Raw genomic sequence first — 27,104 nt, 5'->3', positions numbered from 1 at the left:
GAAAAATGACAATTAACTGTGTAGACATTCTAAAGGTGGTGTTTAGATGCATCTTGTCTGCAAGGCTTACCAGGAAATGAGGAAATTCAATCTGGGACCTTTACCCCACCACCCACCTCAATCTCATACCTGAGAGAGGGCTGGAGGTTAATCAGGGGATTCTCTGGAAGTGGCTGGACTGAGAAGGGGCCCTGATCCCTGCCCCTCCAAGAGACGGGAGCAAAGAAGGGCATGAGTTTCTGGAGAATCAGAACTGTATCCTGGGGATCCTGAGGTGCATGGAGCCTGGAGACTGGCATCTAATTGTCACCTGGCAAAGTCAGAAGGTCAGGGACAGGCTGACTGCCTGTGCGGAGGACCTGAGCATCCTGCATCTGGTGGAGATTTCCCTGGGATGAGTGAATGTCACAGCAGGAGAGCTGTCCTGAGGGGGACCTGCCCTAGAGGACTGCCTGCTGGATGAAGTGTCTGCAACAGAGAGGTTGGGGGGTGACGCTGGAGAAGGAGCTTAGAGGAAGTCATCCAGCACTCCAGTTGTTGGAGGACCATGAGGGAAACCTTTTAAAGGATCCATAAAAGCACCTCCGGAAGGAAAGAGCCAGCATGTGGGCACCCAAAGAGCACACAGAGGACCTTGCCACCAAATTACAGCAGTGCCAGTTGAAGCCGATGTGCCCTTCCTTCTATTCCACCTTTCGTCCAGCCCTGGAGGAGCCCCAGGGAGGGCCAGTCGCTGGGATGGGGTGGAACAGGTAAAGAAATAAGCAGCCACCCTAACCCACTGCTGGCTAACGAGCACAGGGAGGTCCCAAGTTGGGAAGAAAGAGAAAAGCTTAAATTGGATGTGAAATGAAAGTATTGATTTAGATCCACTGGCCCTTTTAATACCTAAAAATAAAACTTCTAATATCTGAAAGTGACTGGAAAAGCTATAGAATCTGGCCAGGGGCAGGCAACAGTGATTCAACAGGGTGGGTTTGAAAGACAAGTGCTTTGCTGGCCCATTTTTAAAGTTACGTTATTTTTAAAAAGAAGAGGACTAACGTGCGTTGACACCTGCTATGTGACAGGCATGTACATGTGTTATCTCCCTGAACCCTTACAGCAATCTTCTGAGGTAGCGATTACTATTCCTGCTTTGTAAATGAGGGAATTGCAGCTCAGAGAACCTGAGCTTCCCGGGATCACACAGCTACAAAGTGATGGGCCAGGAATCAAACACAGGATGTGTCCCCAGAGCCCTTATGCATCCCAGCCCAAGTGATTAAAAATCCAGATACTGATGTCAAACAGATGGGATTCAAGCCCCAAGACGGCCAGTAACTAACACCATGTCTCTCAAACATGTTGTTTACTCCCCATTGGCCTCAGTTTCCACTCAAATAGAAAAGCAATATCCTCGTTATAGGCTTGCTGTGGGGATTAAGTGAGATCATTCATATACAGAATTTAGCATATTGCCTGACACAACGCAACTCTCAATAAACAGTATCTACTATCAACATTAAGTCATATTGTGTTCTGAATAAGAGTGTTGTAAGATGAAGTGAGACAGTAATTCAGAAGTGCCTGGAACACTATTGGACAAAGAGCAGATACTGAATAGTTGAATCTAAAGCTGAGTTTCTTCTCCTCTGTGATAAGAAACATATGGAATGTGTGACATTCTGCGTGATATCGCAGATATTTCATAAAAACAGAACCACAAAATTGGAAGGGATCTTGGAAGTCTTTTATTCAAGTATCTTCTCCCTTCGTAGACTGTCAGCTCCTTAATGATAGAAGTCTTAGCTTGCGTTTATTCATTAATTTACTGATTTACTGGTTCAAGAAATGTGTGTGTTGGGGCGCCTAGGTGGCTCAGTCATTAAGCGTCTGCCTTCGGCTCGGGGCATGATCCCGGTGTTCTGGGATCGAGACCCGCATCAGGCTCCTCCGCTATGAGCCTGCTTCTTCCTCTCCCACTCCCCCTGCTTGTGTTCCCTCTCTCGCTGCCTGTCTCTCTCTCTCTGTCAAATAAATAAAATAAAATCTTAAAAAAAATGAGTGTGTAAGACCTATGGGCAAAGTATTGTGCAAGATATTTGGGGAAAGGCAGAGATGATTAGAATCTAGATCCTGCCCTCAAGAACTTATAACTTAAGCAAAGCTGAGAACAGCGTCGGGAAGGGAGGTGCCAATGAGGTCCTGGGGGGATTGGACACCATCTATCCCATGTAGCATCCTGCCCGGTGCCTGGAGTGAGGAGGCACGCACCAAATGGTCGTTGAACCAATGATGAAGAAATGTGCCTGTGACTCAGAGAGTATGACCTCTGAATGAGTGACCTGAGCACACACTTGTGGGCATTAAAATTTCATGGTGTTTTGGAGAGCGGGCAAATGGCGTGCTGCGTTCTCTGCCCTTGATTCTTTCTCAGTCCCATCCTCCAGCCTTCTCTGTGCCCATGTTGCCCTCTCTACTGTACAAGTTTACTAACCCATCCAAGCCCACTAAAATAGAATAGATCTGATTTAGGCACTGCTAAATTCCAGACAGGCCCAAGTGCCTGTCTTCCCAGATGTGTCAGAAGGGAGAAGGGACAGAGGATGGGGAGGAGGAAGAAGGTGACCGGCTCTAACTATATTAGTCTTCTTCCCTCTCAGGCCCTTCCTTTGCTGGCTTTGTCTCTGGGGAGAAATACACTGTGTATGTTTCTTCTCTTTTTCTCTTATTCTAGGAGCTCAAGGGTATACAGATGCATGCACACACACACACACATCATGTTCTGACAGATGCACTCACATGCTCTCGCAGATACGAGACCAATGGTCTCAGAGACAGACCCCTCTCCCTTTACCTGGAAACTTTGCATCGCAGTGGCACATCGGGGAATAGCAGCCTTCTCTCAACACACACCACCATCACCACCACCACAACAACGAATCAATACCACTGGGTTTTCCCATGCTGGAAATTCAACCATGGCGGTGCCAGTTGATTATTAAAATGCAGGCACCGCAAGGAAGGATTCCGCATCAGCCGCTCAATCAGTCATATCTCAGGGTGAGTGAGAGCATAAGATCCTTTTCTGAGAGTAGGGAGTAGGAGACATGAAAATGTCAAGAGGGAAAGAGAGGCACTAATTCCATGCAGGGACAAAGGACTCAGACAAGGGCTTTCAGTTCAAGTTGTATTGCCCACCAACTATATTCTGGGCACCTGGAGAGCCAATGAATGAGCCCTGGATCCAAAGCAGCTCACAGTTTAGTAGCTGAGACCAAGTAAGCAAATAAGTAATAAGTAAACAAAAAAGTAGTAAACACTATCACAGAGGTAAAGGTTAGGTGAAAGCCCAGTGGAAAGGCACCTAAATCCAAGCCGAGAGGTTGAAGTCAAGAAGAAGAGCTTCTGGAGATGGTGACACCAGAGCTTGGTCTTCAAGCTTAGAGCTAAGGGTGCTCCCCACCAATGTTTTAAATAGAAATGGTCATGGGGGTTGAAATTGTACAAGAATGCTCTCTGAGTATGGAAAATTTCCATTTCTTAGAAAGCAGGGGGGTTTAGCTAAAACGCTCCGCATCTGGTCTTGGGTGCTCTGAGGTCATGTTGCAACCTCAATGTTCTCCAGCCAGGTAACTTCAGGAGAAGTTTTGTTTGTCCTTCTGTTCCTCTCAGCCTCAGTGTCTTCACAGTGCTGTTTGCCCTGCTTGCTGCTCAGGTTGTCCTGAACACTCGGTGAGATAACAGGGCATAAGTGCTGTCAACGACATAACTGTATAAGTGAGTTACTGTTTCTCTCTGTGTTGGCAGATCCTTCCCTCTCTGCCTCCCACGAGTCTAACAAAGGGCCTTCATTCCTGCCACACCAACTCCAAGCTACCAGGCATCTCCTTTAGGGGTGCAGTGAGGTCCCCAAGCATCTGTTTCCAGCTCCAGGTTCCAGGCTCAGGAAGCAAGAGTTTCCGTGGGAAGAAGAATAAAGTGGAAACTCAGTAGGTTTAGAGGTAATGAGTATAGCAGTCATGCAGTATTAATAACTGCACAATAAGGACTCGCAGTCATTTGGCTCGGAGTCCTCTCCCTGCAAATGCCGGCAACATGTCTAAGCAATAATTGTAATAGTAAATATTCCATATTTTAATAAAACAATAATACCCTTTCAACCTCTGTAACCACTCCTATTCCTTCTTTCTACTCCATTTATTCTAAAAAGCCACTGACATATAGAACATAAATAGAAGTTCAAAGATGGAAGGTCAAAGCTAGGACAAGCTGAGCCTGCCTGGATTTTGTCATTCACGGACCTGTCAATGCTCATGGCTTCAAGGATCACAGTCTCAGAAACATGATAGCATTTAATAGAAGAACCAAAGTTTTAAATCCCTGAAAGACTGGCCTTTGGCAAGAGTATGAAATAGGTGAATTTTGCAAGGTGGCGAAAAGAATGCTTGGTTTCTGGGTTTCTGGCAGAGACCTGGTGACCTTCAGGCATGAAAGTCTGAGATGTTCAGTGTGTTTGTTGATAAAAGTAATCACTGTCTCATCTCTCTCTTGGAGCCGTTATGAGGATAAAATGAAATAATGGAGGTAAAATTGATTTATGAATTATAAGTTAGTTATCATCATTGATGTATATATTATCTCATGGCCGCCTCCTGTGTTGTTACCATTTTCTTGATTGCAGTCTGTTGCCCCAAGTATCATACTGGAGAATGCTCTTAAAGTCTGCCCTCCATGGACAGTGCCTCCTTCTATAAATTAAGCCCCAAATGCCTCATTTGCATGAGTCATTACGAGGAACATGGCCATGTCCCTAGTAAACTAGTTTAGTTTACCCTAACTTACTTGTGTATACTAGGTAACTAGTTCACACTAATTTACTAGTTTGCGCTACACCAGGTTACTAGTTTATACTAGGTTATTATGTTACTCTAACTAGGTTATTAATTTATGCTAGGTTACTAGGTTACACTAGTTTGTGCTATGTTACTAGGTCACCCTAACCTAGCTTATGCTAGGTTACCAGGTTACACTAAACTAGGTTACTATTTTACACTAGGTTACATTAAATTAGGATACTAGTTTACACTAGGTCACCAGTTTATGCTAAACTAGGTTACCAGTTTACGCTAGTTTAGTGTAAACTAATTTACACTAAAGTATGAATAAATGCTTATATTCAGGGGCTGCCCAACCCTTAGGATGGTTACTATGAATGTGTTCATCTCTAATGGGAAACTCGAATTAAACTCTAATGGGCCAAAGGGAAAGATATTATAGGTGAATGGGACCTTTCCCATGTTCCTCAGATCAAACATTCTCAACCCAGTTATATCACTCCCTATGACCCAAAGCCTTTATTCAGAGCCCTTCATAACTTGACTCCAACTTTTCTTTTCAACTTGATCTTCCATTACCTCCATGAATTCTTCCCTTTAGTCAATGGAGTCTCTTATTGTTCCATATTATATTAAAAAATTATATTAAGGTATGATTGACATGCAATAAGCTATACATATTTAATGTGTACAACTGGATGAGCTTGGGGATAAGCATAAACCCATGAAACCATCACCACAATCTAAGACATAAACATATCCATCACCTTCAAAAGTTTCCTCCAGCTTTATTCATTTTGTGAAAAGAACACTTATTATAAGATCTACCCTCTTACCAAATTTTTAAGAATATAATATAGTGCTATTAACTGTAGGCACTGTACAATATATTTCTAGAACTTATTAATCTTGGGTAACTGAACTTTGGTACTCTCTAATTAATACCTTCCCACTTCCCCCTCCTTCCACCCCCTGGCAACCACTACTCCAGTCTCTCTTCTATGAATTTGACTAAGATTCTTCGAATGAGTTGTATCATGTAGTACTTGTCCTTCGTTGTCTGGCTTATTTCACTTAGCATGATGTCCCCTATTCGTGTGATCATAAATGGCAGGGTTTCCTTCTTTTTTAAGGCTGAAAAATAGTCCTTTATATATATATATCACATTTTCTTTATCGATTCATCTGTTGATTATTGTCAATAGTGTTACAAGGACTAGGAAGTTCAGATCATCTCTTCAAAATTTTGATTTCAATTTCTTATATATAAGCTAACACTGAAAAGGACCTTTCTTTGGATGAAACATTGCCTTCCCAGAAATTCCTCTTTGGACACACATATATTCTTGAGAGTGAGTAGTTCAGTATGTTTCCAACACTCTGTCATAAATTAGTTTATCAGATGGTTTTCCTGGTGATAAGATAGAGAATAAACATACAGACATTAGTATGTAAATGCTGGGTGTTTAATGTGGGTGAGTGAAGATTCCTTAAATTTTTTTTTACCTTAGGGACCATGCTTGCCTCATCTTAGTCCTGGCCCTGGGATGGAGGATACAAAAAGGGACCAAAAAGCATGGAATAAGGACAGTGGTGGCAGGGACAACATGTTTTTTCACAATCATGCCAAGAACCAACCTTGGATATGAAGTACACTGCCCCTATCACCTTCTCTCTCCATAGCATTTTTTAATTATTATAATAATATTTTTTATTATATTATGTTAGTCACCATACAGTACATCCCTGGTTTTTTATGTAAAGTTCGATAATTCATTAGTTGCGTATAACACTCAGTGCACCATGCAATACGTGCCCTCCTTACTACCATAGCGTTTTGTAGTAGTGCAGAGAAAATTATTATACTGCCAAATTAACATCTTTTTTATAATAATTTTTTATTATGTTATGTTAGTCACCATACAGTACATCCCTAGTTTTTGATGTAGTGTTCCATGATTCATTATTTGCGTATAACACCCAATGCACCATGCAATATGTGCCCTCCTTACTACCCATCACCAGCCTATCCCAATCCCCCACCCCCCTCCCCTCTGAAGCCCTCAGTTTGTTTCCCACAGTCCACAGTCTATCATGGTTCATTCCCCCTTCTGATTACCCCCTCTTCCTTCTTCCCTTCCTTCTCCTACCAATCTTCCTATTTCTTATGTTCCATAAATGAGTGAAACCATATGATAATTGTCTTTCTCTGCTTGACTTATTTCACTTAACCTAATCTCCTCCAGTCCGGTCCATGTTGCTGCAAATGTTGTGTAATCGTTCCTTCTGATGGCTGAATAATATTCCATTGTATATATGGACCACAGATTCTTAATCTAGTCATCTGTTGAAGGGCATCTCAGCTCCTTCCACAATTTAGCTATTGTGGACAATGCTGCTATGAACATTGGGGTTCATATGGCCCTTCTCTTCACTATGTCTGTATCTTTGGGGTAAATACCCAGTAGTGCCAAACTAACATCTAACCACTCCTGGAGTGATTCAAAGCCTACACGATTAAATGATCTGAAATCTCTTCCAATATGAATGATGCCTGAAGAAGGAACTCAACTTTCCTTTCTAACTCATGCACAGCTTCCATGATGGGTTAGGTAAATACCTTCCCAACACCAGCTCCCCGCCCATGCCCTACATTTGCCAGGCTAATGTTATTTTGGGTGTTCATTATGGTAAATAATGCAAGAGGAAAGCATGGAGACTCTAGAAGTAATGTTGGGAGGGAGTTTCAATGTCTCTCAAATAGCTTTGCTCTAGAATGAAGAGATACATTTTGGCATCTGTTCAAAGTGAAATGAAGTGAATTTATTTAAAATTTTTTCTAACATCACTCTTGCTATGATTGAAATCTTAACTTCTTCAAATGACATCCAGTTTCTAAAACATTGATTAAAAGTGTCTCTGGGACTTAAGAGAAAAACAAATGAGACAGATGAAAGGCATTTTAGCTGTATTGCCCCAAAAATGGCCCCAATCTATCTTCATTCCTTCTAAGATACCATTTTATGATGCCCTTAAAAATAGATGTAATCCGATAGGATCTTACAGGCCTCATATCTGGGTCATTTTATAAAACCCAGAAAAGAGGCTAGGAGATGAAGCCCTGGCTGGTCTCACATATTGAACCTTCAACTGAGTCCACAGCTCCCCAGAACTCTAATTTAGCAGAAATGCTGCTAAGATGCTTCATTCAATGTATGGCATTTAGATTCCTCTAGAATCAGACCACACTGTAATGATGCCTACCTGCACAATTATTAATTTAAGAAGAAAAACATAATACTGTCCTAAATTTCTAGACTACTTCACAGTTTATAAACCACAGCTGTACATACTTTTTATCCTTTCAGCCTGTCCCACTGTCTCCATATACCATAAGAGATGCAGAGAGGTAATATATTGAGAGCTCTCCATTTTCACTCCCCAAGATGGCTTGGCAAAGTTTCTACATATTTTGTTTTCATGACTTCTACTCCACATGACTGTGCCTCCCTGTCCATCCAGAAGCAGAGAATCAAGGAGGACAGTGGGGGAAAATCAGAGACTAATCAAAATGTGATGACCTCATCAAAGAGCTAAAATATGATGGTGTTAATCTAAACAATGCCACAGATTAGGCCTTATAATCAATGGTGGTAAAACTCCACCTTCATATCAATTTTAGGCAAACGTGCTCAGTATCCTCCTACTTCATATCAGTGAGATGTCTTTGTGTGGCTATAATGGCCTAACCTGTCTTCAAGGAACCCCAGAAAGGTTTCAGGGCCCTAGAAACCCAAGCCTGATAGCTAGAAGTCATGATGTTGGGAGTTGTCACTCCCCATTGACTCCGTGGCTATTTCTATGTGTTCCCTAAACTTTTAAGATAATGATTCAATACTGCTACAGATTAGAATCACCTGTGTAAATTTTAATTTTTTAATTTTGATTATTATTATTTTTTTAATTGGCCTCATGCCCAACATGGGGCTTGAACTCATGACCCTGAGATTGAGAACTGCATGCTCTACTGACTGAGCCAGCCAGGTGCCCCACCTGCAGAAATTTTAAAACACAACAAAGCCTGAACAACATTCCCACAAACTCTGATTCGATTTTTGAGTGGTGGGGGTGGGACCTGGCTTCAATATTTCACAAAGCTCCAGGTGATTCTAATGTGTAGCCAACACTGAAAACATCATTCTAGATGAGGTGGTTCTGAAACTTTAGCAAGCAATGAGATTACCTGGAGGGTTTAAAATACAGATTTTGGTTGGGGCTCCTGGATAGCTCAGTCGTTAAGCATCTGCCTTCTGCTCAGGGCGTGATCCCAGCGTTCTGGGATCAAGACCCACATCAGGCTCCTCTGCTGGGAGCCTGCTTCTTCCTCTCCCACTCCCCCTGCTTGTGTTCCCTCTCTCGCTGGCTGTCTCTCTCTGTCAAATGAATAAATAAAAAATCTTTAAAATACGGATTTGGGGGGCCTACTTCCAGGGTTTCTGATTCATTTGGTCTGGGTTAGGGACTGAGAATTTGCATTTATAACTGGTTCCCAGGTGATGTTGGCGCTGCTAACCCAGAGACCATACTTTAAGAATCACTGTTCTAAAGTGTCACACAGTGTCAGTTACATACCAAAATCAGTTCAGTGAAACCCTTTAAATGTATAGGAACACTATTCACTGACTCAGATAATTCTCTTTACCTAGGCCTAATTATTTGCTTGACTCTATCTGAAGTAAGGAAGAAGCACAATGAAACTTACTTTTGGCTCTCTCTCATTCCCTCTTTCTTTCCTTTTCTTCCTTTGTATTGATGGAATATGGAGAGCAGTTTCTTTTTTGGAAAGCCCAAGAAGGACATTTCTGAAATTTTGCCTAGGAGCCCCAAATGTCCACCCAACAGTTAGGGTTGCTTCATGCTGGGTCAGTTCTTGGCAGAGACTGACGGGCTTTGGCTTCAGTACCCTGGAGAGCAGCCTCTGTGCCATACAGAGTGATGGAACAAGGACAATGTAACTGCAGTAATCATTCCCAGTGAAAAGGAGGAAGAATAAAAGATCCACAGCAGTTCCTCATCTGCAACAAATTCCTAAATCCTACTGGGCAAACACTGTGAAATCCCTTAATAGTTCAAGTACCTCAAAAACTTAACAGGTTTCTCTTCTATTGGCTTCTTGTCAGTTGCTGGCCAGCTACATATGCCAATAATCACATGAAAAGTTTTCAACCCTGCTTTGCTTACTTACCTTCCTGCTCAGACACCTCTCTCTCCCCCTTCCTCCCTTGTTTCTTCCCTTCCGCCTTCTGTCTCTGTCAACTTAATGACAGTAATCCTGAGTCTATCAGGCTGTGAGAAACTATGTCCCTAGCATTCAGAAGAGTGCCTTGCACCTTGTAAGTGCTCAATAAATATTTACTGAATGAAGTATTTAAGGGGAAGTGTACCAATATGTCCAATTTATTTTGAAATGCATCAAAAAGTTTAAGTGGTTCTTACATTTGAGCAAGCATCAGAATCCCCAGGTTTGTTAAAATGCCAATTGTTGGGCCCACCTTTGGAGTTTCTGAAGTATATGGTCTGGGGTCTGGGGTGGGAGCTGAGAAGGTTTGATAGATGGCTAGAAGAGTGGAGAAATGGATGATGTGATGGGACGAGTATAGTACAGTGCTAAAGATAGAACCTGGGTAGTGGATATGTAGGTGTTCATTAAAATTCTTTCAATTTTAATGCATGTTTTAAATTTTCCATAATAAAATGATAAAATGGTGAAAAAGAATTACAGTGTAGTACCCAGTGTCTGAGTACCTTACTTTAAATAGCACAAAACAGTTTGTAGTTCAAGACCACCAAGAGAGGATGGGGATTTTGAGTCTTGGACTTGCCAGACTTTAACTAATCAGTCCATCATGCTGGGAGCAGTTCTTCTCGGGCACTTTGGCTTGCATAGGCCTGTAGAAGGCATGAGCTCCTCCATGGGTAGAAAGGCACTCCAGAAACTGCCTCCCTCAGGGGCTAAACACTGGATAGTTGATGCTCTAAAGGCAGGTGGGAGGAAATGATTGGAAGTCAAGTAGTGGTCATTCTCTCCCAGGAGGAGCCTCAGGCTGGAGAGAAAGAAAATTCATGAGTTTCCTCAGCCACCAAGAGACGGGATGCAGTCTCCATGTCAGTCCTAAGCCCACACTCTCCCTGTCTCCAGCTGTCCCAGGACAAGAATGTAGGATCCAGTACAGAGGTCTGCATTTATATGACGTTGTGTAATACACCATGAACTACTGTGAGACAAAGTCTATGTCATATCAGGAATGGAAGATATTCTCAGACTGGAGAAGCCCTCCTGAGTTGTCTCCAAGCAAGATCAATTATCATGATGCCAAATATCTCTTCCATTCTTCCCCTCCAAGAGATCTGTGCCTTCGAGCAACAACAAGAAAGATTTGAACCAAATAGAAGAAAGACATATCCCAATGCCCAGGTGCACCCCATATTGATCAAGGAATCTGTGCCATCCCCTTTTAGAAAGATCCAGAAGCAGCAGCTCTATGTGAGCATGTTTCTCCAAAAGCATACCAGCAATTGAGACTGTATGTCTTGTGGCTTACTAGAATATGGTGTGAGTGAAAGAATGAGGAGGAGGATGAGCAGGGGTGTGGCAACTGCCTTAGGGCCGGGCAGACTGGTCTTTAGCTCAGCTACTTGAGAAAGGTCTTTATTCTCCTTGCTGTGTCTCTACCACCCCCAACCTCCAACCCACAGTCCACAGGACCAGAGGAAACTCAGACTATGGGAAAAGAAAGCAAGCTGGTGCTCCCCCACTGCCACTCAGGAAAGCCCAAGTGATTTTCTGTCATGCTTCTTCCCTGGTCCCCTTTTAGTTAGCTTAAAGAAGCCCTCTCACTTGTGGAGGCAAAACAACAACAACAACAACAGAAGATGAGGAACAAGGAGACAGAAGAAAATAATGTGCAACTAAACAACCCAGGTGACTTGGGCTTCAGGTACGGTTGCTATGTGTACCCCAGAAATGGGTGGGAGACTGGTTTTAGAGAAAAAACCTATCTCTGTTAACTCCCACAAAGCATCACCAAGTCAGCTGGTGAAGGAGGGAGCTCCACACCCCTGCTCTGCCAGTGCCCATGGGAGCTGGGGTCTCCCTCAGAGCCCACGCCATAGGCAAAGCAAACCCAAAGCTTGTCCCCTAAGGACAGTTGTGGTGTCCCATTAGTCTTGAAACTCTGGTGTCCACTGTGCAGCCTGGCACACCACAGGAGTTCAATATATGCTGGATCCTTTTGTGTGTGAATGTATGACAGCCTCCCACTTGTTACTCTCCACTCATACCACTTGTCCCATCTGGAGGGTAGGGGCAAGCTCCCGCTAGAGAGATGGCAAGGGCATCAGTTCTTGAGTGCTCAATACTCTCATCACGGAGCTGTCACTCTGGCACCTGTGCTCTCCCTACAGAACAAGACCTGCATAGATTTTTCTCCACTGAATTTTCCAGGAAGATATATTGATTCAGTCCAAGTGACATCAATAGACCCAGGTAACTGAATAAAACTTCTGGAGTTTGCCTCAAAATACGTATGATTTGGCTTCCAGACACCACCTGGTAGCTTCACCACCCTCCCCTCCCTGACCCTATTCCATTGTGACTGTTAGACAGCATCCTCACCTCAGCTCTACCCTCCCCCTCCCAACCCAGACCCTTCTTGCCCAGTCCCAGGATGACACGAGGAAGCTGTGGTGGAAATTAAAGGTGAGGGTGAAGAAACAAATAAACAAATCAAAAAATGGGCAGAAGATATGAACAGACACTTTTCCAATGAAGACATACAAATGGTTAACAGACACATGAAAAAATGTTCAAAAATCATTAGCCATCAGGGAAATTCAAATCAAAACCACATTGAGATACCACCTTACACCAGTTAGAATGGCAAAAATTGACAAGGCAGGAAACAACAAAAGTTGGAGAGGATGTGGAGAAAGGGGAACCCTCTTCCACTGTTGGTGGGAATGCAAGTTGGTACAGCCACTCCAGAAAACAGTGTGGAGGTCCCTTAAAAAGTTAAAAATTGAGCTACCCTATGATCCAGCAACTGCACTACTGGGTATTTACTCCAAAGATACAGACATAGTGAAGAGAAGGGCCACATGCACCCCAATGTTCATAGCAGCATTGTCCACAATAGCTAAATCGTGGAAGGAGCCAAGATGCCCTTCAACAGATGACTGGATAAAGAAGATGTGGTCCATATATACAATAGAATATTACTCAGCCATCAGAAAGAACGATTACACAACATTTGCAGCAACGTGGACGGGACTGGAGGAGATTATGCTAAGTGAAATAAGTCAAGCAGAGAAAGACAATTATATGGTTTCACTCATTTACGGAATATAAGAAATAGGAAGATGGGTAGGAGAAGAAAGGGAAGAAGAAAGGGGGGGTATGGGGCGCCTGGGTGGCACAGCAGTTAAGCACCTGCCTTCAGCTCAGGGCGTGATCCTGGCGTTATGGGATCGAGCCCCACATCAGGCTCTTCCGCTATGAGCCTGCTTCTTCCTCTCCCACTCCCCCTGCTTGTGTTCCCTCTCTCACTGTCTGTCTCTATCTCTGTCGATTAAATAAATAAAATCTTTAAAAAAAAAAAAAAGAAAGGGGGGGTAAACAGAAGGGGGAATGAACCATGACAGACCATGGACTCTGGGAAACAAACTGAGGGCTTCAGAGGGGAGGGGGGTGGGGGAATGGGATAGGCTGGTGATGGGTAGTAAGGAGGGCACGTATTGCATGGTGCACTGGGTGTTATACGCAAGTAATGAATCATGGAAATTTACATCAAAAACTAGGGATGTACTGTATGGTGACTAACATAATATAATAAAAAATTAATAAATAAAATAAAGGTGAGGGTGACAGGAAATGGAGCAAACCTTGCAATTTCATCCCATGTCCCAAAGCAGACCTTGTCAACTCCCTGACACAAGGGTTTCCAGGGCTCTGGCCATGGCTGCTCCATTTCTCAAAATGAAATTACCCAGAGGCCTATTTCCTCCACAGGCTGGGGGGTGCACTCTGCCCTCCCTCCCAGAGAAGCACCTCTGCACCTACTCAGGAAACATCTTCACAGTTTCCTCCTCGAGCTGGGACTGATGCTGGCAAAAGCTGAAGGGTGGTTTGGCTCTCCCCAACCCCACCTGTCCCTGCAGCTACTTCACTATTTTGCCTCTTGAGGGATCCATGGATGCAGGGTCACATCGACTACTTTGCCATCCATGAGTCCTGTGACCCAAAGCAATATTCTGTGCTACAGGTACCCCCTGTGAAGTAGAAATGACAATACCTACCTCATAGGAAAGGCTCAATGACTAACTGAGCCAACATACATGATGTGTATAGTCTACTACCTGGAGCATAGGATTAGTAATAAAAATAACAGCTTCTATCTACAGAGCATTTATTTTGCATTAGGCAGTGCTTACGTTAATCGCCCCAATCCTCAAAACCACCCTATGAGATAAGTACAAGTGTCCAAGCCATTTCACAGATGTGGAATCTGAGATATATTCCCCAAACCCACAGCTTATAAGTGACAGAGCTGAGATTTGAACCCAGGTCTGTTTGATTCCAGGGCTCGTGTGCTGAACTACGACACCAATGTCCCATCCAACACATATCACTTCCCTTCTCTCCCTCCTACCCACCTCCCCTCAGTAATCATCTCACTGTGAAATTCTTTTTAAGAATACAAAACTTGAGAGAAGAAATGGCAAACTTTTCTGTAAAAGGCAAAATCATAATCCTTTTCAGTTCTGCAGGCCATACAGTCTCTGCCACACTATTCAACTCTGCCAGTGCAGTGTGAAAGCAGGCACACACAATAAGCAAATCAATGTGCATGACTGTATTCCAATAAAACTTTATTAACAAAACAAGTGGCTGGATTTGGCCCAAGGGCCATAGTTTGCTGATCATGCTCTAGAGGAAAAACACAACCCCAGGGAAAAGAAACAGGATGGAGAGTAGTTGGCAAACAGTAGGTGCTCAATAAGTATGTGTGGGTTAATTTTGAAGTCATTTCTTTGAATCCAGGCAATAACATCAATAAATAAACAGTTCTCCAATTACAGTTTTGCAGGAAAGCTGATTCTACTCTTACCTCAATTGTCTCTTTTTATGTCTAATTTATGTCAGGAAACTTCCTTCCTACCTTGGCTCATCTGTGAATTGAGATTTCCTCTACTGAGAACTAACAGTTCATTCATTAAACTCAAACCTGCCCCCTCCCCACTCCCTGCACAACAACACTCACTAAGGACAAGGCGACTGCATCTACAATAGAGGGTTCTGTTCTACTGAAAATGGGAAGGGTCTGCTACTTCCTCCCCAGGCAATCGAGCTACATGCTGCTGGAAGGGCAAACTCTCTATAACACTCTTGAGATAAGCTTAAGTCCCTGATATGGCAGCAAAAACTACAGCTTTCTGGCCTCCTCCCAGAAGTGAGAAAGCCACTTTGGGTGGAGGAGGTGCCTTCAAAAGAAGTGGCAGTGTAATTAAAGGATGCCACTGTGTGAGAGCTTGGGGGACAGCCAGTTGGACAGCAGCGTGAGGGCCCCTCACCTCCTCTGCAGCTGTTGCCACCAGGGCTCAGCCTGCAAGAGACAGAGAGAACATATTTCAAGCCGATTTGTTTTCTTTTGTATTTATTGGTTTGGGAGCATGGGATGTTTGAAATGTCCATATGGTCTCCAGCATAGGTTACAGCAAAAAATCCAATCTCGGAGTCAGGACAAAGCCAGGATTAAACAGCCAGGTCCATGAACCATGTTATCTACAGTCTGAGAGTTTTAGGGAGGGCAGGAGGCAAGAGAGAGCTTGGGTTCTAATGACCAAGGGTCTAACCAATTGAACCAACTCCTATTTATTTGGGGCTTCTTTGACCCCCTCAGTTCTTCTCTTTCTCCCTCATACTTCTTTCTGGATCCAGACCCTGCTTACCCATACGCCGCAAGGGCTCTTCACAAGGCCAGTGGTTCCACAGGGAGACCAAACCATTGCAACAATATGGACTTTCCACTAGGTTTAACAAAAGACGAAGGTGGGGCTACAGGTTGCAGCTCAGCACCTTGGTTTCCACCCCTTGGGGCATCTCTAGCCCAGATCACACTCACCATTTGGTGTATCTAAACCCATGTCAAAGAGGATGTACCTATCCCTTCCGACACTGACCTTCCCAGCACATTCTTTCTGAGTCTCACCACCTTGACACTTTGCTAACCACCATTTTATATTCTCTAAAGATTCTAGATGTTCTCTCCATAGTTTTAAAGGAAGATCATTGAGGTTGGGATTGAAATTCAGAATAATAACCATATCTAAAAATGTTGAGGACAAAACCATAATAAATCATTCTTGTATGGCAGTTCAGAGTATTCTGCCTGTGAGTAGTGCAGGACAGGGTAGTGCTCATTCCTGCCTCATGGCCTTTGCAAGCACATTCCCTTCTTCTGAAGTGCCACCCCCGACTGCCAACATCCACATGACTGATACCCTCCCATGAATCAGGAATCAGCTTAAACACCATCTCCAGCAAGGCCTTCTCTTGTCATTCTAGCTAAAGTAATTCTAGAACAGCTCAATAAATATGTATTGCATGAATGAATGGTCTTCATTTTGCAGATGAAAAAACTAAAGCTCACTGTGATTAAAAATTGCTTACCTGAGGTTAAAGAGCTGCTTAAGGGCACAAACTGAGATGCTAGAATGTCGGAATACTTATCTATCTCCTGTACTACAAGTGCACTTACAGGTTCTTACTTCTTATTCAATATCTATCTACCCCAGTACTTTATAAGCTTTATGAGGACAGGGTCTGTATCTGTCACTTTCACTTGTATATCTCTGTTGTCAAGTACAGGGTGTGGTGCATCAATATCAATTGTACTAGAGATTATACAATAGACTAAACAATAAATTGCCATCTATTTGGGTCTCAATAAATACTTGTTAATAGGCTGAGTGCAGTGCACCCAGGACATAGATGCAGAAGATGTGAACCTTTAATTATTCCAGTCCTCTTTCTTTGAATAGTAAAACAGCCTTTTCCTGGAATGTCCTCTGGGATCCAGGACCCACAAGAATACTAGTGGAATTTCTTTGAAAACATGGAGCAAGATCAGGGAAAATGAATATCTAATATGAGTAGTTTTGTGCCAAGTTATAAATCTCAGCTAATTACAGGGCAGCTCTTCTCCTTTGGGGTCTTTCATCCAGCATGAACTTCTTTCACTCAGGACTCAAGGTTCATACAGCTCTCCTCCACAACCCCACCATTCCCAGGGTGGGCTTTGGTCTGGGTCAGGGAAGTCAGGGGCTATTGGCTCATCTCAAGATAGAGAGTTTCATGGCTGAGAGGAGAAATAGCAATAAAGGCAGAAGTTATAAGCCTACAGCCAGCAGGGAAATAGAGTGGGAGGCTGCTAACATACCGTATCTATCTCTAGAAATTTCATAAGATTTGAACCACTTTCATGTCATATACTAATCTACTTTTTTTTCCTTCAGGTTAGATTCTCCTTCATTTTAGTCAACTACTTTTTTGCAAGATCAAGTGCATTTGTTCTCCTAAGCTCTTTCTCCCTCTCTCCATCTGCCCCTCCACTGCCTTCCACCTAGTCTCTCTCTCTGTTTGAAGAAGGCAGTGTAGTTAGTACTCAACAGGTTTTGCAGTCACACTAATTTGGGTTTAAATCCTTGCTCAACCCATTATTTGTTATTTGTCTGTAAGCAAGTTACCTAAACTTCCTTGAGTCTCGGTTTTTTTAATCTGTAAAATGGAGATCATCTTTACAGGGGTGGTTGTGAGGATTAAATAGTACAAACTGCCCGAAGGGCTAAGTGCATTGCATGACAAACAGTAAGACTGCAGTAAATGGTGACCACTGTTATTCCCATTACCAGCCTCACTTCTCCCTACCCAGCTCCATCTTGCCCTTCCTCTTTGGCTCTGTGTCTACACACAAACACTGCCTGGCTTAATTAAACACTGGTTATCTCATCTAGCCCAGTATCTCAAGTTGGTCAAGATGCTTGATAGGCAGTCCTGATATTTCAGATTTGTTTCTCTCTCCCTCCTTCATTTCCCCATATCCTTTTATCCTTGAGACACTTGGCTTTCCCCGAGTTTCCTGACAATACCTGCTGAGACAGTGGCCCTCAGCATTGCCTTTCAGTCAAGAGCCCCACCTGGATTCTGCTCAGAACACTTGGCTAAGAGAGCAGGGATGTCTGCCACTTAGAGTTTCTCTCACTTTGCCCACCATGTTTAATTCATGTGTGTTGCAGACCATTTAAAGAGGTTCAGTGAGCTGTGAAGATCAAGATATGAGCCATACAGATTGTACATTATTGAATTAAGATACTAAATATGGAGCCTAAGTGATGTCAAGGAGGGAATAGTGAAAGCCTTAATGGTTTATAATGATGAAAATCAGGGTGGGTCAAATCAGTAGCAAATTGAAAAGATGCATGACTTCAAGGAAAAGGCCATTTGTCATAGTAGAATCATCCTTAATTTCTCCCTCTCCTTCATCCTCTACATTCAGTTCATCACTAAGACCTGTCACTTTTACCTCCAAATAAATCTCAAGTGTCCACTTCTCTTCATTCCCACTGCCATCACCCAAGGTCAAGCCCCCATCTCTGCTTTAACTACTGTAATAGGCTCACTTGTCTCTTTAGATCTATCTTACCCTTCTCTAATCCAATCTCCACTCTTTCTAAAATTTAAACCGAATCATGCCACTCCTCAGTTTAAAATCTTCCACAGCTTCCTGTTGCTCTTATAATAAAATCTAAACCTATTATGGTTTTGGATCTCCTCGTGGCCATTTTCATTTCAATCCCCCTTGCTTACTCTACGCTAGCCATCTTTGTCTCTCTTTCTGTTCCTTCAACATGGTAAGCTCATCCCCACCTTCAGGCTCTAGCGTTTGCTGCTCCCTCTGTCTGTGTTTTGCATGGTTGATGTGTTCTCAGCCCCCAGGCATTGGTATAGAGTAACTTTTTTCAGCCCCCCTCAATGTAGTTTCCCCCACTTACACTCCAGTTCACCATCCTGCTTATGCTGTCAACAACCTTGCTGATTTTTCTTGACTTTTTTTCTATCTGTTCCATTAGGGGAGAGACCATTTCTATCTCATTAATGCTGTATCCCTTGTACTTTTACAGTGCAAATAATATAGTACTTGATCAATAAACATTTGCTGAAAGATTAAGTGAATGAATGTCACGGAAAATCCCATTCAAAGATTTGATCTTTCATTGGGCAATTACAGACTAAAATCATTTCTCACACTCTTTCGTTTTCTTGGCTTTAGACTGAAAATCCACAGGTACCAAGATTACTGAATGTAACATAAAGACACAGGCAGTTGGTTCTCAACAAAACAAGATAAAACAACAAAACTTCCACTTTAGTAGGAATAAACCACTTATTCATTCACTGAGTGCCTATGATGTGCCAGATACGGATCAAGCACCCGTAATACACTAGTGTTTATCACAGCCCGAGTGGAGCTTAGAGTCTGGGAAAGGCAAAAGCCAAACATATAAATATATAATTATACCCTGGGTTAAGTGCTTTGAAGGAGAGGAAAAGCTTCATGTTGAGAATAATAATGGGGGAGGCAGGATGGTCAGGAAATGTCTTTCTGAGAAGATAAAAACATTTAAGCTACGACCTGAAGGATGATGAGTGAATAATAAAAGGGATATGGTCCAAGGGAAAGCATTTGGCCATCTGGATGGCCTGTATCTTAAAGTAGCAGCAAACAGCTTTGTCGGATACATCTTTGTGGATGAGGAAAAGTGAAGGGCCTTTACTCCAGGGACCAAGAGCGGCCATGCATGGAGCTCTCTGCCACCTTCTCACACTTCCCTTTAGCCACAAAGAAATAGATTTTTTAAGATCAGTTCTTTTTCTACAAAAGTAACTTTTGCATCCCTAGTCTGGGCATTCTGAGCTCAGAAGGAGCCCCAGATAGGTTCTTCCTTTGCTTCAACAGCTTTGATCTTGGTCTTCAATATGTGTCTTTGGCTCCTTGAAGGATAAGAGCTGATCTGACAAACTTCAGCACATCAGTCACTCCCTACATGGCAAGATTTGTCTCTCCCATCTCCAGAGAGGAAACCATTTACCTCCTCTGATTCTTCTGGGTGGCTGACAGACAGCAAATTAGAGCAACACTTATGCATCTATGGCAAAAATTTTCTGGGCACACTTGTTTAGGAAAAACATCTTAATTATGTGATAGTCCTATGATTTTTATCAACTCATTATACAAACTTTGGCATGCAGACCTAGTAGGGAAGGAAGAAGAGATAAAAGACCAGTGCCCTGTGCAGTCAGAGGGCACTGGTTCCTCTTCTGGACAAGATCTTCAGTAAGCAACCACTCTATGCCAAGAGCAATCAATATAGCAATCACCCTATACCATTAGTCATGCCCACAATGGGGACATCCATGGCCTCTCCTCTTGAACCTGGAGGAATCTATGAGAAACATGGGCAAAACACTGGACAAGGAGTCCATGCTCAGGATTCTAGTTGTGCTCATTGGCTGCTAGAATTTGTCTCTACCTTGTTGCATGACTGTGAGCAAGTCTTTTTATCTTTCTGAATCTCAGGATCCTCTCTTCCCCCTGGTAAAATGAAGTCATCAAATTAGGTCAAGGGTTTTCTAATATTTTTTTAGCAGCATAACCTTTTCTTTAGAGGAAATCCTATGTGGAGGCCCACTATATAAAATGGGTAGAGTCCACTTGTATTTGGTTCCTTGAGAGGGGTCCCCAGAAGGTGCTATTTGAAATGCCTAGTGCTCCTTGAAACATTACTTGAAAATCACTCAATTAGAAGCCTGCAAGGTCTTTGATTCAAAAGGATGTGAAGGCTGATTTGCTCCATACTATGGACTGAATTATGTACCCCTAAATTAATATTTTGAAGCCCTAACTCCCAGTATGACTGTATTTGGAAGTTGAGCTTTTAGGAGGTATTTAAACTTAGATGAGGTCATAAAATTGGGGTCCTAACCAGTAAGATTGGAGGCCTTAGAAGAGGAGGAAGAAAGAGAGAGAAAGGCCTCTCTTCCTCCATGTACATGCACCGAGGAAAGACTGTGAAGACACAGAAAGAAGTTGCTGTCTGCAAGCCAAGATGATCACTAGGAAGCAATCATTCAGCACCTTGATCTTGAACTTCTCCACCTCCAGAACTGGGAGAAAGTAAGTTTCTGTTGTTTAAGCCATCCCAGTCAGTGGTATTTTGTTATGGCAGCCTGAGCTGTAGAGTCAGTGACCCTCAGTCTAAGGATGAGAGTGGCCATTGGAACTTTGAGTTTGACTCCTTTAATGTCCATGAATCAGTGTCCCAGGTGGAAGGCAGAGGAATGTCCCACATACTCCACAAAGACTTCCTCATCCACTCCAACCACATGGGAAGCTTTCTTCCCTGAACTCTTCCTGCCCCCATGTTTTTTTTTATCTCTTAGTTGAATAAAGAAAATCAACCTAACTTAAAATCACACAGGCAGGGGGCACCTGGGTGGCTCAGTCAGTTAAGCATCTGCCTTCGGCTCAAGTCATGATCCTGGAGTCCTGGGCAACTTCTTTTTTTTTTTTTTTAAGATTTTATTTATTTATTCGACAGAGATAGAGACAGCCAGAGAGAGAGGGAACACAAGCAGGGGGAGTGGGAGAGGAAGAAGCAGGCTCATAGCGGAGGAGCCTGATGTGGGGCTCGATCCCATAACGCTGGGATCACGCCCTGAGCCGAAGGCAGACGCTTAACCGCTGTGCCACCCAGGCGCCCCTGGGCAACTTCTTAAATTCTCTTCTAGGTTGCAAATGTCTTAAGGACAAGGACCATGTCTTATTCATCTTTCAGTCTTATATACGGCCTGGCATGGTGCCTTACAATTAGAAGGTGCTCAATAAATAATGGTTAAGTGGGTGAATGGATGGATGGATAGATGAATTTGAGAATAACTGTATCTGATTAGGTTGGGAATAATTTAAGTAAAGATAGAACTTTTAATATGCCTGTGCATAAAAGAGGAAGTATGAACCTGGAATATGTGATGAGTTTGGGGACAGATGTCAGAGATGAAGGTATAGTAACTCATAACTCATTCAATGGCTACACATTTGTTAAGCACTAACAATATGCCAGAACTATTATGCAGCTGGTGAGCAAAATAGACAAGATTCTTGCCTTCTTGGAACTTTCAATGTAGTGGAAGAAACAGATATTAAATAGACACTTGAATATTATATAAAGTAATATAACTAGTAGCTTGTTATATAAAGGAAAAGAAGTTGCTCTATGGGAGAATGAGAGAGGGACATAATTTAGATTGAGGGGTTAGGAAAGGGCTCTCTAAGGAGGTGGCATTTTAGATAAAGATGAACTAGGTTAAGATCTGAAGGTAGATTAGGAACCAGCCAGGCTTAAAGGCAGGCAAAGGTCCTGAGGCAAGAAATTCATGCCTGCAATGAACTGCAAGGCTAGGAGGGTCAAAGAGAACTGGTGGAGAATTAGTAGGAGAGGAAGACAGTGGGTAGCTGAGGGCCTGATCACACAGGACCCTCCAGGTGAGGAGTCTGATTTATCCTAAGTGTGGTTGAAAGTCACTGAAGGGTTTCAGCAGTGGAAGGACATGACCGTCTCCTCACTCTGGCTGCTGCACAGAGAAAAGATTGGACCAGAACAGGTCTGGCACAGACTATAGTTAGAAGATTATTGCAAGCAAGAGTCTGAACTGGCTCAGGCTGAAGGGATGGCAGTGGATATGGAAAGAAGTAGCAGGACTGAAGAAACATTTCGCAGGTATAATACCTTAGAGGGACTTATTGATACCTAATTTGTCATACACCATCAGCTATGTTCTCTTACTTACTGTCTGTCAAAGCCTCGCAACAATGTCTCGTAAGTCCATGAGAGCAAGAACTCATCTTATACATTGCTGAATCCCAAAGCCCATAACACTGCTGGGCATATAGCAGGGGCTGACTAAATATTTGGGGATTAAACTTATGATGGAATGATTTATAAATTAGAGGTTAAAGTGAAAAAGAAGGTGTAGAGAATGAATTCCAGGAGGATTGAAGTGATATTTATAGAGATGAGAAAAAAATAAGGAGAAGCTGTTTTGGAGGATAAGATCAAAAATTTACTTTTTGACATGTGGAGTTTTATAGGTGTCTGTGAGACATGCAAAGCAATGTTGTGGTCTGGGGATAGAAGTTTAGGTAATATCTACACAGATAATAGCATTTCAAGCCATGGGATCATCTAGGGCAGGATTTCTTGACCTAAAGTCTGTAATAACCAAGGGGCTTGTGGGTAATACTCAGGGGATCCATGAACTTGTATGGGAAAAATACTATGTCTTTATTTTTACTAAATTCTAACTGAAATTTAGCATTCAATTATGAATGTAGGCAACAAACGACAGCAGTATATGTGATATCTGTGAATTTGTCCTTAATGAAGGGTACAGATGATTTCATATCACATTACAGCTGTTATAGACATCTTGCAATATCGTTTATGCTTATCACTACTTCAACATTATGGAAGTCATTGGACTTATCACTAGATCTTATAATTTAACACACTGGCCAAAAAAGCACATATATTCCTACATCACAAATTTGGGTTTTTTTTATGTTTTGATAAATGTTTTTCAAAATAATGGATTTCATTTCTTGTTCTATGTATTTTAGTTAATATGTTTAAAAGCATTGGGACTGGAGCTGGGGTTCCATCCTGGCTGGGCTGACTCAACGGAACAGCACCAAGTGCCTCCGGGAGAAACTGCAGTGGGACACGTGGAAGTGGAGGACATTATTCCCAACTGTTGCATGTCCCACTTCCAGATTCTGGTGGTGTCAGCCAAGTTCAAAGTGAAGATGTTGCTTCAGAGCCATGGACTGATGAACATGTGTCTAGCAGGAGATCTCCTGCACATCCATGCCTTTGAGCTAAAAACCCTGACCCCAGAGCAGTGGGCCCATAAGCAGCAGAAATGGGGTACCAGGAACCAACACAAGCACAGCCATTAAATTATGAATCATGGCAAAAATAAAAAATTAAATAAAATAGAGCAGCATTATCGTGAGAAAGGATACATAGGCTTGACCAGCCAGCCAGAGGCTCTGTATCACAGAACAAGTTCAGAATACCTGGGAAGATCTAGAGACCATGTCTGGGAAAGAGGTAGCTACTGGGAAGGCAGGGACTGACTATCCAAGATGGGGGGGAGGATTGGAGGGGAAGTTGGGGTGAGGGAAGCTGACCAGAGAAACTAGATCAGACCAAGGAGGACATAGTCAAAATCAAGAGAAGCAGGAAGCTATGGAAAGCTTATGAGTTGGAGAACAAAGAAGAACAAGGGCTCCAGGAGCTGATCAGGGGACTTGACACCCAGCGAAGACTAGAGAGAGAAGTCTGGAGATAAAACACCCAGGGAACACTTCTATGGCCTGTGAAGAGCCTATCTTTAGCTGGAGACCCTGGGACATGTCTTCTAGAGAGTGACTGGGGATTCCCAAGCTGGATGTAAGGGTGGCTGGGGCAGGTGCATCAGTGAGGGGGTGGCTGGGCTGGGAGGCCAGGGATCTAGGCCCTGCCCTTGACCAGCTCTGTGACTTTGATCTAGTCCTTCCTTGGGTGGTCCTCTTTCCCTATCCTGTAGCCAAGGGGGTTGAACTAGAAGATCTTTAAGAGCCCCTCCAATACAGACAGTGCAGGATTTAGTCAATGCTCTCTGTTCTGGGCCTGCTGTGATACTGGCTGGCTGGTTATATTGGACAAATGCCTTTCCTCCTCTGGGCCTCCAACTCCTAAAATTCAGAGATTAAACAAATGTCTTCTTGGACCCTTCCAGCACTGATGACCTGTCATCAGGGGCTGTTTGTTAACCATAAAAAACAAAAAACAAACAAAAAAGGCTGGAGAACCCAGCCAAAAGGGCCTTGCTTTCTCTGATTGACTGACAAAGTCAAAAGAGATGTACCTGAGCTGGAGGTGAACAGGAAAGGGGGAACCAGGAAGTGGACCCAGCTTCTCTGAGCCTCCCTTCTCTGTTCTCTCCTTGTACCCTTGTTCAGCCTTCTCTCACAAACACTTCATGGCACTTACCTGCTTCTAATCTGTTGTTTCCCACCCCCTCCTCTAGCCCATAAATTGTGAGCTCCTTAGACCAGGGATCTTGCCTTACAAATTCACTTTTTATCTCTACTGCCTAGCTCAATAAATATTTGCCAAATGAATGAACAATATAACAACTTTCTGAATTAATGGCATACAATTATATACAAAATTACTTCGAGAATAATTATTTGGACAAGAGAAGTGGAATGCAAATGAAGGGTTAGATATATCTGCGTTTATACTACAAATGAGTTGAGGTTAATAGGTAGTGAACATCCAATTTTGTTAAGGGATTAGGTTCTTCCACATTACCTACCAATATGTCTCTACACCCTAGAGAAAAATAATTTTCATAAGTAATTCCCTCTGATCACTCTATGAGGAGTGAGGTCTTCCAGCGGAGAATGAGTTAAATGCCGATCCCACTGTCAGCTTTCAAGCCTCTGACTGACCCTCTCTTCTGCTTCCTGTGTCAAGAGTAGTAACTGAACCACTGCCTGCTCAAGCTTGAGGACAGGCTGCAGAGAGATTCTCCTTGGGCTGGAGCTTAAGCTGTATGTTCCAATTGATTTTAGCCCAACCAATAACACAGGGGCTCATGGTTTTCCAATTGCTGTGTGTGCATAGCCACTTCAAGAACATCAACGGAGATGTGGCTAAGACAAGGCAAGATCTGGGTTTTCCTAGGTCCCCTTGGTCTTTGCCAGAGAAATCTCCAGTGCCTTGGATGCTTGAAGGGAAAACACCCTGAATCTGACCATACGAGTTGTCATGGAGAGGTCAGAGAGGTGAACTGAGGAAATGAGGATGTCTTACAAATTGTTTATTTCTAAGGAACTGAAAGTCCCTTCAGCTAACTTGAGAAGAAAGGCGTTTGTTGTAATGATGCAGGGAAATTCAGAGAACCAAATTGTGTCTTGGGGAAAGCAGAAGATAGATGGCACAGAGGTAGGGAGTTAGTGAAAGGTTAAGGAAGTAGAGATAGCAACTGGATGGCTCTTTGAGAAAGTTCAGCAATAAAACAGAGAAATGAGTCAGTCACCCAAGGGAGTACTGGAGAAGAAAAGGTTCTTGGAATGTAAATTAAGGAATAGCAGTCAGAAGAGGAGCAAATAGGGAACAGAGGAGGAGATAATTGATGCACAGTAGATGCTCAATAAATACGTGCAAATTAATGGGAACCACCCAGACTAAAGAGCATGAAAGTTAAATCTGACTCAAGGGACGCTGAGCATATTTTCTACATTTCTATCCTCATGTTACGTGACTATTCTCTGACTCGTCAGGCACTGCAGTGTGAGACTCAGGCATTACCCTTGAGGAAATCACCGACCCTTCCAGGACGACAACCAGGGAGCAAGAAGGAGACATTGCTGCGGTTCGCAAAGCCGTGGGCAATTCCTGATGCCAGCTGCCGTGGTTCCTGCATATTGTGAGACCAGACAGACGTGAGGAGACCAGAAAGTAGGCAGCAACAGCCACAGTCACATTTCCTAATTGACACCCTGAATCATTATCAACCAAATACGAGTCCCAGTAGGAGTCTCAAAGGGGACTCTTGTTTCCCAGCCAGGACAATAGGGTTTCTGGAGGAGGGGTCAGTAGTTCAGGCTAATTATTCTAGCCATCATACTGGAATTAAAGAGGTAAACTGAGTAAATGAGATGTTTTAGGGGCATTTTGGGTGCAAGGAAGAGATATTCACTTTAGCTAACTTGAATAAAATGGAATTTATTTTGAGGACCCAGGAGAATATCACAGAACAGAAATGTAAAAAAAAAAAAAATGTATAAAGGGCCTTATAGAAAATGGGGAGTTGACATGTTCTCTTTCTCCCTCTATCGTTTTTCTGCCCCAAACTGCATGTCTTTCAAGTCTTCCATCTTATTTTCTCTCTTTTTCTCGCTCCAGACCAGTAACTGTGCTCCTTCACCCACTTTTGCATGGTCTGTCATGAATGCCCTAAAATGGTGGCCTCACCCCACCACCACCACTAATGAAATCTTGCAGCTCAGCTCCCCTGGATCAATTGCTCCATCTCTAGTCCCATTCCATATTTCC

Source organism: Ursus arctos, unplaced genomic scaffold, assembly GCF_023065955.2.
Source record: "Ursus arctos isolate Adak ecotype North America unplaced genomic scaffold, UrsArc2.0 scaffold_12, whole genome shotgun sequence".
NCBI lineage: Eukaryota > Metazoa > Chordata > Mammalia > Carnivora > Ursidae > Ursus > Ursus arctos.
This window is presented reverse-complemented; position numbering follows the sequence as displayed.